Source organism: Pseudorasbora parva, chromosome 23 (assembly GCF_024679245.1).
Source record: "Pseudorasbora parva isolate DD20220531a chromosome 23, ASM2467924v1, whole genome shotgun sequence".
Classification (NCBI taxonomy): domain Eukaryota; kingdom Metazoa; phylum Chordata; class Actinopteri; order Cypriniformes; family Gobionidae; genus Pseudorasbora; species Pseudorasbora parva.
Window position 1 is genome coordinate 7,504,833 of NC_090194.1, and position 10,428 is coordinate 7,515,260.

The following is a 10,428-nucleotide window of genomic DNA, read 5'->3' on the forward strand; positions in this document are numbered from 1 at the left end:
GCTCAAAAAGCACTTGAAATTCATCGATAATATCTCATTCTGCATTCCGACGAATGAAGTTTGACATAAAGGAGAGTAATTAATGATAGAATTTTCATTTTTGGCTAAACTAACCCTTTAAATATTGAATAGCACTGTGAACTGGGACATTGTGCGTTGTCATCATATTCATTAATATTACGACAATTACTGCTAATGATGAGCCTAATGATAATAGGCATTAGAAATCATTTGTATCTAATTACTGTTCAAAGCCACTTTTGAAATGACTGATTTTCTTCACATATTCTAATGATAGTCATAATTATGTGCTATCCATCTTGAGTTTACTGTGAGCCAAACACATTAATCCCTCTTATGTTCTCATTTATAGATACATAATTGTTATTAAACTGTTATTTTTGACATTTTAACTAAATGCAAGAACTAACACTGCAGAGTAAAAGAAACACATTTGCATAAGGGTTTATATAGCAGCATGTGCCTTTACACAAAGATATTCGGTTGACTAAATATTTGAAAAGAAGTCAAGCTTTGTTCCTGCACCTGAAACACCAGACTTTATTGAAAAAACAGGAGGATGAACATATCTAGCAAGTTATTATAGATGTATACACTGATCAGGTATAACATTATGACCACCTTCTTAATATTGTGTTGGCCCCCCTTTATAAGATATAAAAACCTAGTTGCAAAACAATTTTGAGTATTCTGACTTTAATCTGCTTAATATGTAACATAATTTTTTTGCCCTAAGTATTCCTGTTATATATTATCCAGTGATTGCTATGTAACTTTAGACTGCCAGCATTCAGCACATCTCCTTTAACAGTTCTTTGTGTAAGTGTCATATATACTTTGTCTTTAGCAAGCCAACAACAACTGACCGTGACTGAAGGACAACAGCGAAGGGCTTTCTCCACACATCTGCTGTAGAGAAAGTCTTGTGTATTGTGGCTGAACTTACAGGTTCACATATGTGTTCTATTACTCTCCATGTATTTGAGCTCTTGCATGGAGACGTTTCTGTACAGGGAACAGGATTTCTCATGTTTGGAGAGATGAGGGGAAACTTGCTTGGAACTACACAATACTAGATATTACAGCCCAGTATCAAATCTGATTTGGATGATCTCAAAAATAAGAAATTCATTACCAATGAAAATGCAAAAATGTTTTTATTTATTTATTATTTTAATTACGCTCCCACTGCCTGCCATTGGTTTTAACAAACAAGTAGCCCCGCCCCATAGTATTCCCATTTTCTTTATTAATTATAAAGTATAATATTATTTATACTGTATCAATACTTATTATTTATTATGATCAATTAAACTAAAATTTAAAAAAAGCTACTATTGAAACAAAAAGCAAAAATCGATTATAATATTTTAAATATATACATTTTTAAGCAATTATGATTATATACTTTTCTATTTACTACAAATGCCATTCATTGTTTAATATCTATAGACATTTTGAAAGCACCACAAACGCCACATTATATTAAATGAGTAACCCTGTAGCAAGATCGGCAGTGAAGGGAATGATAGCGCTGAGTGAGAAGCGCCTCCTGTGTGTAACAGGACGCTGGCCCTGATATCAGTGTGTTGGTATGCCTGTGACTCCAGTCATATATCTGACATAAAGTCGTCACGGCTGTTAGCGTGTCGTTTTACGGTGATTTATGTTGAGCGTGAGGTGATGAGTGATATGCCTACAGGGTTCAAGAACTCCTTCATTAGGCTGGTTCAGAACTGAGAGATGGGCTCCAGCTAAGAAAGTCAAAAGTACAGCTGCTGTGCCATTGGCAGGAGAACTGAAGAAACACTCTCTTTACTGCGCTCATTGTGGAATATGGGAAACAGTGTGATAAAACAGCAGAGAGGATCATTAAAAATTACTATTTTATTGGAGTTTCTCATGGTCAGTTAAATCTTATGGACTGTTATTTCTACCCATCTATATATCGATCTATCTATCCTTCCTTCAATCCTTCCGTCCTTCGTTCCTTCCTTCCTTCCTTCCTTCCTTCCATCCATCCATCCAAACACCTGCTCACCCATCTATCTATCTATCTATCTGTCTGTCTGTCTGTCTGTCTGTCTATCCATCCATCCATCCATCCATCCATCCATCCACTTGTCTATCTATCTATCTATCTATCTATCCATCCATCCATCCATCCATGCATCCATGCATCTATCCATCCACCTGCCCACCCACCCACTTGTCTGTCTGTCTGTCCGTCCATCCATCCATCAATCCATACATCCATCCACCCACCCACTTGTCTGTCTGTCTGTCTGTCTATCTATCCGTCCGTCCATCCCATCAGTTTAAAGTTTAAATTGTATATTTTTATTGTACAAAATCTAGTAGATAAAACAGGATCATTTGTGTGTGTTTTGGACTCGTATCAGTTGTGACAGATCGTTTGTGGAATAACAGACTGTGTGTGTCAAGATGCAAAAAAAGAGAAAGGCTCTCAAGCGGTGAACAAACGTCTTTGCCCAAACATCCATCCACTTGGGGATGACTGCAGCAAGAGCAAACGAGTCATAAAACATACTGAAGCGGCTCTGGTCTGTTTCATCATGGAGCTTCAGACTTTCAAACACAAGTAAATAACTGTACTTCTGCTTGCATTACAGCCATCATTTAGCAGCTAGCACAAAGTGTAAAGGTCAATAAAGGTGTTTTAAGGGCACTTGTATGTCCAAAGTGGTAAACATTACAGCTTTGTTTTTAAAATATGCAAATACATCATAAAAATATGTTTGTCTAAATACATTTTTACACAAATTATGATCATAATTGATATATCTCACAAATTCATAATGAAAACAAACTCCTTAACGAGAGCTTTCCAAATTAGTTCACTAAAATGTAAACTAGTTACAAATTGCCATGAGAATGCTGAAACACCTCTGTTTTCTCATACAAAAACATGTCATCTTATTTCTCTCTAGCAGAGCAGAGCACAGCAGAAAGTTGATCGTGTAGAATGTGAAGCGAATCAATAGCAGTATAAGGCCAACAACACAAATCTGTAAGACTAATGGCTCAGCAGAGTCTTACACAAAGCTGTAAAAATGACGGATAGAGTGCAGCTTGCTGGCAACAGGGGGACTTTGCTGTTTGTATGCAACACTGGAGGCCAAATTCAGAGTAAAATGTGTTCTCTTATGACTTTCATGACGAGAACCGTTCTCGTTGATTTGACAGCCAAGGAACACTCTTGATGGACAATGGCTTAGAGTCAAACTTCCTGGAAGCTCTGTCAGTTCTTAAGAATCGAATTTAACAAGAAAAGAGCTGTGAAGAGGGACATGTTGCACACGACAGATCTATGACTTCTCAAGGCCATTTTGTTGACCATGTAACAATAGTCCTGTCCAAATATGTAGTACTAACCTTACCCTATATCCCTACCCCACCCCACCCATGCATAACTCATCCTTGAAATCAGAGGGAAATGATGATGAATAGCCTAACACTGATGTAGGAGCACCTAAACCTGGTTATACGCCTAAACTGATATAAACTGTAAACTTATCTCTCTAAAATGATTGGTTGATTGTAATATTGTTATTAGGTCAGGAACAGTGCACTAAGTGAAATAAGATTCACTGACTTTACATGTTGCTGGAGCCCTATGTAACACTTGGTGGAGCAGGGTCCTGTCTATCACACATTTTAAAGTTTTAAAGAGTAGCCTAGGCTACAAGATTATGATAAAATCTTACCATTTCAATACTGTGTCTCTCACACTCTCTGGAAGATGCATAATTCCACTAATCCAATGTCAATAATTGTGGCTGTGCACCTTATAGGAAAAACTATATTTGAATTTTGTTCAAGAAAATATATTGATATTGAAACAGACACTGCTGCAGATCGTTATCCTCACGTGCATCCGGTTGTAAGGACACTCCTTAATGCGTGCATTGTGGGATTAAATTAGTGCTCTCTATAATGTCCACTTTGGTCCGGATACATAATTTATAATTAATACTGCAATATTCCATATTAAAATTTGAGATATTTGAGTTGACTATTTTGATTTCATGGTGACTTAAAACGCCAGAGACAATGAAGGTTTGTGAGCAATCTCTTCCGCACGCTTTCTCCGGCGTAGAGAGCGCGTTCACAATTGCCACATAAACAAACTGACGTTATCGCCAGAAAAATAAAAAATACTTCAGTCTGTTTCCACACAATATGCTATCTTGAATTCTAAACACTTGTTATAATGGACCCGAATCATATGGATAATGTTTCAATCCCCGACCTCGAATTCCCTCATCGTTAAATTTCACGGATTAATCATGTGAGTTTTAATGCACATGAGGGTGAGTTTCAAATAGTATTTCTTTCATACTCCATAACTGAATGAATTTACATATAATATTGCAAAAGCCATTTTTTCATCAAAATGTATTTCTACCACAAAGTGTATGGAAAATTAAGTAATTTAACAGAAACTGATAGAAAAATGTTCCTCAGAATATCAGTTTTCATTCAGTTAATTAATTAAATAAGCTTAAATTAAGCTAAAAGAAATTTTAAAAAATATTTTTTTTGCCACAACAGTTTCAATGTAAATTCTTAATATAAATAGTATTATTCATATTGGGGGGGGGGGGGGTCCCCCTCTAATATTTCTTTAGTCAGGTACACTTTTGCAATCATATGAGTTTAGTTTTAATTGTTGAGCTTTTAGGCTTGTATGGCTTCTGAGAGCATTATGTTAATCAGTAATTTTACCCTGTTGCTCCTGTGAGTTTATTTTATTTGGAATTTTCTATAAAGCTCTTTAAGAGACATTTTATATGTGAACCAGAAATATTCCAATGGAGCAGGCATAAAGTTCAGTTTCACGGCTCTTAGCTTATTATTTTACAGGTCATATCTGGAATTCCTCAGCTGTGCCCCATACAGAGAATAAATGAACTGATTTGAACTTCATTTATGACACCACGGCTATAACATATTTGCTTGACATTCACTCTGAGTTCTGTGTCAATTCAATCAGATTGGCCAATTATTCATAATTTTGTTTGATGACCTAAACAATGTTTGTGTCTGTAACAGGGCTTCAGTTATTTTATGCGCTGAGTGAATAAATGATTAGCATTTTTCATTTCTGAAATCTATGAAAAGCAAATTTAATTTAACAAGTTCTAGTGATTGAAGCTGAATGTGTCTGTGGTGGATAACAAGCAGAAGACATGCATTCATTTGTCATCTCTGTCATACCTGGCTTTAGGGAAAATCTTATGAAATGTTATATGTGAGAGATGAGACCATTTTAAAGTGTTTTATTATACCCATAAGAACAGGAGTGACTCTGGTTTTGGAGCTGCAGTAGAACTCTGGCCTTTCTATATATTGCTTTTCAGTCAGTAGGGTCCAGTGTTAATTTGAATCCCACTATCTTTTATCCCACAGAAATATTCTTCCAAATGTTAGTCATAATTATGGAAGCTTGCCGCCACAGAATAAGAAAAAAAAAAAAAAGGTAACTGGCACTTTTTATCTCACAATTCTGACTTTTTTTCTTGCAATTTTAACTTTTTGCATGAAATTAAGTTGCAATTGGGAGTTTTAAAGTCAGAATTGCAGTATATAAAATCGCATTTGCGAGTTGTAAAGTCAGAATTGCGGGATATAAAGTTGCAGTTGCAAGTTGTAAAGTCAGGATTGCAGGATATAAAGTCACAATTGTGAATTGTAAAGTCAGAATTGCGGGATATAAAGTCGGCAATTGCGAGTTGTAAAGTCACAAATGCGATTTGTAAAGTCAGGATTGCAGGATATAAAGTCACAATTGTGAATTGTAAAGTCAGAATTGCGGGATATAAAGTCGGCAATTGCGAGTTGTAAAGTCACAAATGCGATTTGTAAAGTCAGAATTGCAGGATGTAAAGTTGCAATTGCGAGTTTTAAAGTCAGAATTACAGGATATAAAGTTGCAATTGCGAGTTGTAAAGTCAGAATTGCGGGATGTAAAGTCAGAATTGCAGGATGTAAAGTTGCAATTGCAAGTTGTAAAGTCAGAATTGCGGGATATAAAGTCACAACTGCGGAATATAAAGTCAGAATTGTGGGAAATAAAGTCGCAATTATGAGATAAAAAGATAATTCTTTTAAATATGTTATTCTGTGGCAGAAAACGGATTCCATACATAATTGATTTGATTAAATAAAATAATTAATAATTAAATTGACATGGGGGTAGATGATGACAGAATTTCTCATTTTTGAGTGAACTATCTCTTTAAAATGACTCACAATGACTGTAATCAATAATGATCTCATTCCTCTTCATGATATTTGTTAGATTGCATTGATCTCTTTTACCTCAAATCACTTCAGTGCAGTTCTCCCAGAATTACAAACTTGGAGCCATAAAGAAATGAGACCCTAAAATATAGTGTCTGTCAGGTTTGTCATTATTACCCCAGGACATGTTCTGAAAGGCTGTACTAAGCAACAAAGTCACATTATGTAGGTTCTGGAAAGCTTGCAGGGTTTCAACTGCAGTCTCACCCTTACATGTTGAAAGATTCTTTAACATGCTTGGCGTGTTTTAAAGGCATACATCCATGTGCCTATAAACAGACAAGCATGCATGACCTTGTCATGGCTAGTTACTGAGAAAAAAGTCGCGATGACATGCATGTATCTTCGGGCTGCTTCTTTTATTTTTTTTTAAAGATGCAGGACACATGATAGACAAGAATGTCACACCCAGCAAATAAATCTTTTATGTAAGGACATGCTTTGATTTACAAAACTAGTCACAGCCCACTGTGCTTACGATGATTGAATCCTTCATAAGGTTATAGAATCAGACATAACAAATAAAAGGACATATAAACATGTACAGACGTATTTATTGCCTATTAACCACAGAATGCTTTGGCTTCAATGTTATAGTGCATTTAATAGTGTGAGGATGAGTAATCCTTGTTTTAAAATGTATCCACGTTGTGTATTATGTAGTACTTTTTGGGGATAAAACAGAATGTGCACTCAGTTCACAGTGTTTCTGAACCATCACAACACAAACTGTGATGTAAACACATATGGATCTGTAATTTACCCCTTAGCACAGTCCACATTTTGGCAACCATTTAGTTGCAAAGCCATGTGTATTTAAGCACAATTCACTAAAACTGGGTACGAGGGCCACTCATAATTACATTAAACAAAGGGCCAAATATCACCCTTAGGACTGAGGATTTTTTTGTTTGGCAGAAAACATGAATGTTTCCCCCACAAACAGCAGGGGACAGTGCACTTAGCTAACAAGCTAACACTGCCAAAAGGGTCAATTTCAATAAATGGCCATGAGTTAGCCTGACGTGGTCATACTCAATTCTAGTCAGAATATGAGTCTGATACTGCTCCATTGGGCTGTGATTATGGGGCGTGTTTCAACCGAACCAGGAAAGACCTCAATTGGATAGACCTACAACCAATCAGAGCAACGAAGCGATGTCAACAGAGCTCAACTGCACTGTGTTGCCAAGTCCGCATTTTTTCCCCGCGGATTGTTTTCTATGTCCGCGGGTTGAAGCGACTATTATGGGATATATAGACCATATATGAGTGCGAATTTTAGCAGGCAACCTTGCCAAAATAACACACATTTGACCCCATAAACACAATTTTTTGTGGCTATTGTTTAGGGCTAGTAGTTGGCAGTTTTTGTTGTAAAAACTTGGCAACCCTGTCACGCGCGCTTGGATCCAGGCTGGAATAAACGATCTTTGCCGGTGTTGTAAAAAAAGAAAAGAATGTAATGATCCACAGAGTACTTACCCAACATGATCATCATTTCTGAGAGAAATAGTGAAGGTGAATGCATATACAAACAAGCTCTCCGTTTAGGATTTGAACAAATATAATCCAAGCCCCTTTGATGACGTGCATGATTATGTTACTGTTTATCATCTGTCTGTCATCGTCTAAAGCCCGCCCTGATGATTTCATTGGTCCGAACAGTTTCTGTTCGGGGATAATTACTCCCCTATGGAGCAAGGCCAGACCGAACTGCCCGACCTAAAAAAATTGTGTGCGGGGCTAGGTTCGGCTGGCATCCAGTCGAAGTCCTGGAAGTTTGACTTGATTATTATGTCTAAAGGGTTCGCCAAACCTCTGGGTATAGCACAATTTAAAGTAAATTGGAGAACAGATGTTTTCGTCTTCTGAAACACTAGTGTTTGCAAAAAAAAAAAAATAGGACCTTTATTCGTTATTTGTCTTGCCTTGCAGCCCAGCCTTTCAATGAATACTGTAGAAAAGTCACGGTCATGTTCTGTTTGGTTTTTGTTTCAAACAGAATATGTCACTGAGCATGTTTACATGCACACCAGTAAGCTGATAACTCACAAATATCAGCTTATTGAAAAAAACCTGACAACGTAAGTAAACCGCTTGTACATGACTTTATTAATAAACGTGCTATTTCCTTGTAGTGATGTCAAAAATAATAATTTCTGTATGTGACTCAGAGTATTCCAAATGGTATGTCAGTTGTGATGTTAAATAAAGCGTTTAATGTGTCAGCTCATATTATTCTCTCATGCAGTTCCAGATGCAGTGTTTTGACTGGACCTCTTATACTTCTGCTGCATGAGATGAGAACTCAATTTGCTGGGTCTTGAAAGAGTCTGCGTTTGTCATATATGTCCTTCTGTCATGCAGAACACTCTCTGTCTGGACACATTTAAATCTGCTCGATTTTGTCACCTATGCACACTTCAATAAACCCACAGAAAGCAGGTTGATGCCGTGCGAAATCGGGGTAAGAAGCAAAAAAAAATGCTTAAGCCGTTTATGACCCCACTCCGATGAAAGAAAACCTATTTTCTCAGTTCTTTGTTCGGTGTTGTCTATGTTTGATGTGTAGTGGACACTAGTTTACGATCTGTTTAACAGTCCTGTCTAATGTTATTAGATAAAACTGTTATACAAAGAAAGTAGAAAGTAAATGAAAAGTATCAGCGTTTGCCATGTGGTTGATGTCCAATGTCCCTAGCTAAGAAGAAATCATGTTTTGCTCGATGCCCTCAAAGTTGCGTCGGATTTTTTCTTTAGCGTAAAAGTTGAGAAGACCATCAATCACCATTTTCCATGTTCGTAGATTTCGTTTTGTGGGAGGGGCCTCGATATTGCGGCTTCACTTCGCGCTTCCATCAGATTTCCATCAGATTACAGTGTCTACATAAGATATAGTCCACTCTTATGTCACCCTGTGTTCCTGCCTCTTCTGAAAGTATGTGTTCACCACAGCCATCTCCATACTTTTAGCAAAGTCTACCAACCTCTGTCCTTCTGGGTTCCTTTCCTGAAGACCAAACTTGCCCATTACTTCCTCGTCCCCACTATTCCCTTCACCATCATGTCCATTCAAACCTGCCCCTATCACTACCCTCTCACCTCTGGGAACAGTCTGCATCACTTCCTCCAACTCGCTCCAGAATTTGTCTTTCCCATCTTGCTGCCAACCTACTTGTGGAGAGGCACTATAATAACATTCAGCATCACACCTTCAAAATCCAGCTTCAGACTCATCAACCTATCTGACACTCTCTTTACCTCCAGAAATGAAAGCTCTAGCATAAGTTCTGCTGGGAAGACTCAATTACTACGTCACTTAATGCCTTCACTCTAATCCAATGATATTCTCATGCTCACGGTATAAAGGCTCTGTACTTACACATGTTTGAGTTCGCAGATACTGAAGTGACGATTACCCCCATCCTCCCCACCACCACCAGGATGGCCCTGTCCATACCCTACCGGGGGGTCGGCTGCGCCCCTCGTCTTCAGGCAGGAATTGCAGATCCGAGACCCTCGGATCATGCTCTTCGGACGGGGCCTACGCCAAAATGACTCTGTACACTATCAGCTTGCTGAGCTGTTAATAAATGCACTATTGTTAATATATTTCTCCCCGAGTCTTTCTGGTAGAACATTCTTTAAAAACTCCTCCTTCAGGATCACTCCAAATCCATTTTTCTTCCTGTCCACACCATTATAAAACAGTTTAAACCCTGCTCCAATGCTTCTAGCCTGGCTCCCTTTCCACCTGGTCTCCTGGACACACAGAATGTCAACTTTCCTCCTCTGCATCATATCTACCAGGTCAGGTTTACCTGTCATTGTACCAACATTCAAAGTCCCTAATTTCCTGCCTTTCCTCTTCATTCTCTGCCTACGGACACGCCATCCTCCTCTAACACACTTTCTTCCTCTTCTTCTTTGACTAACAGTAACCCAATTTCCACCAGTGCCCTGTAGGTCAACGGCACTGGCGGTTTTTGTCAACCTGGGACCCAACCGATCCGGTATGGAAGTCATATTTGTGATTCGCATAATGGATTTGGAATTTTTTTTTACATCGGATACCCT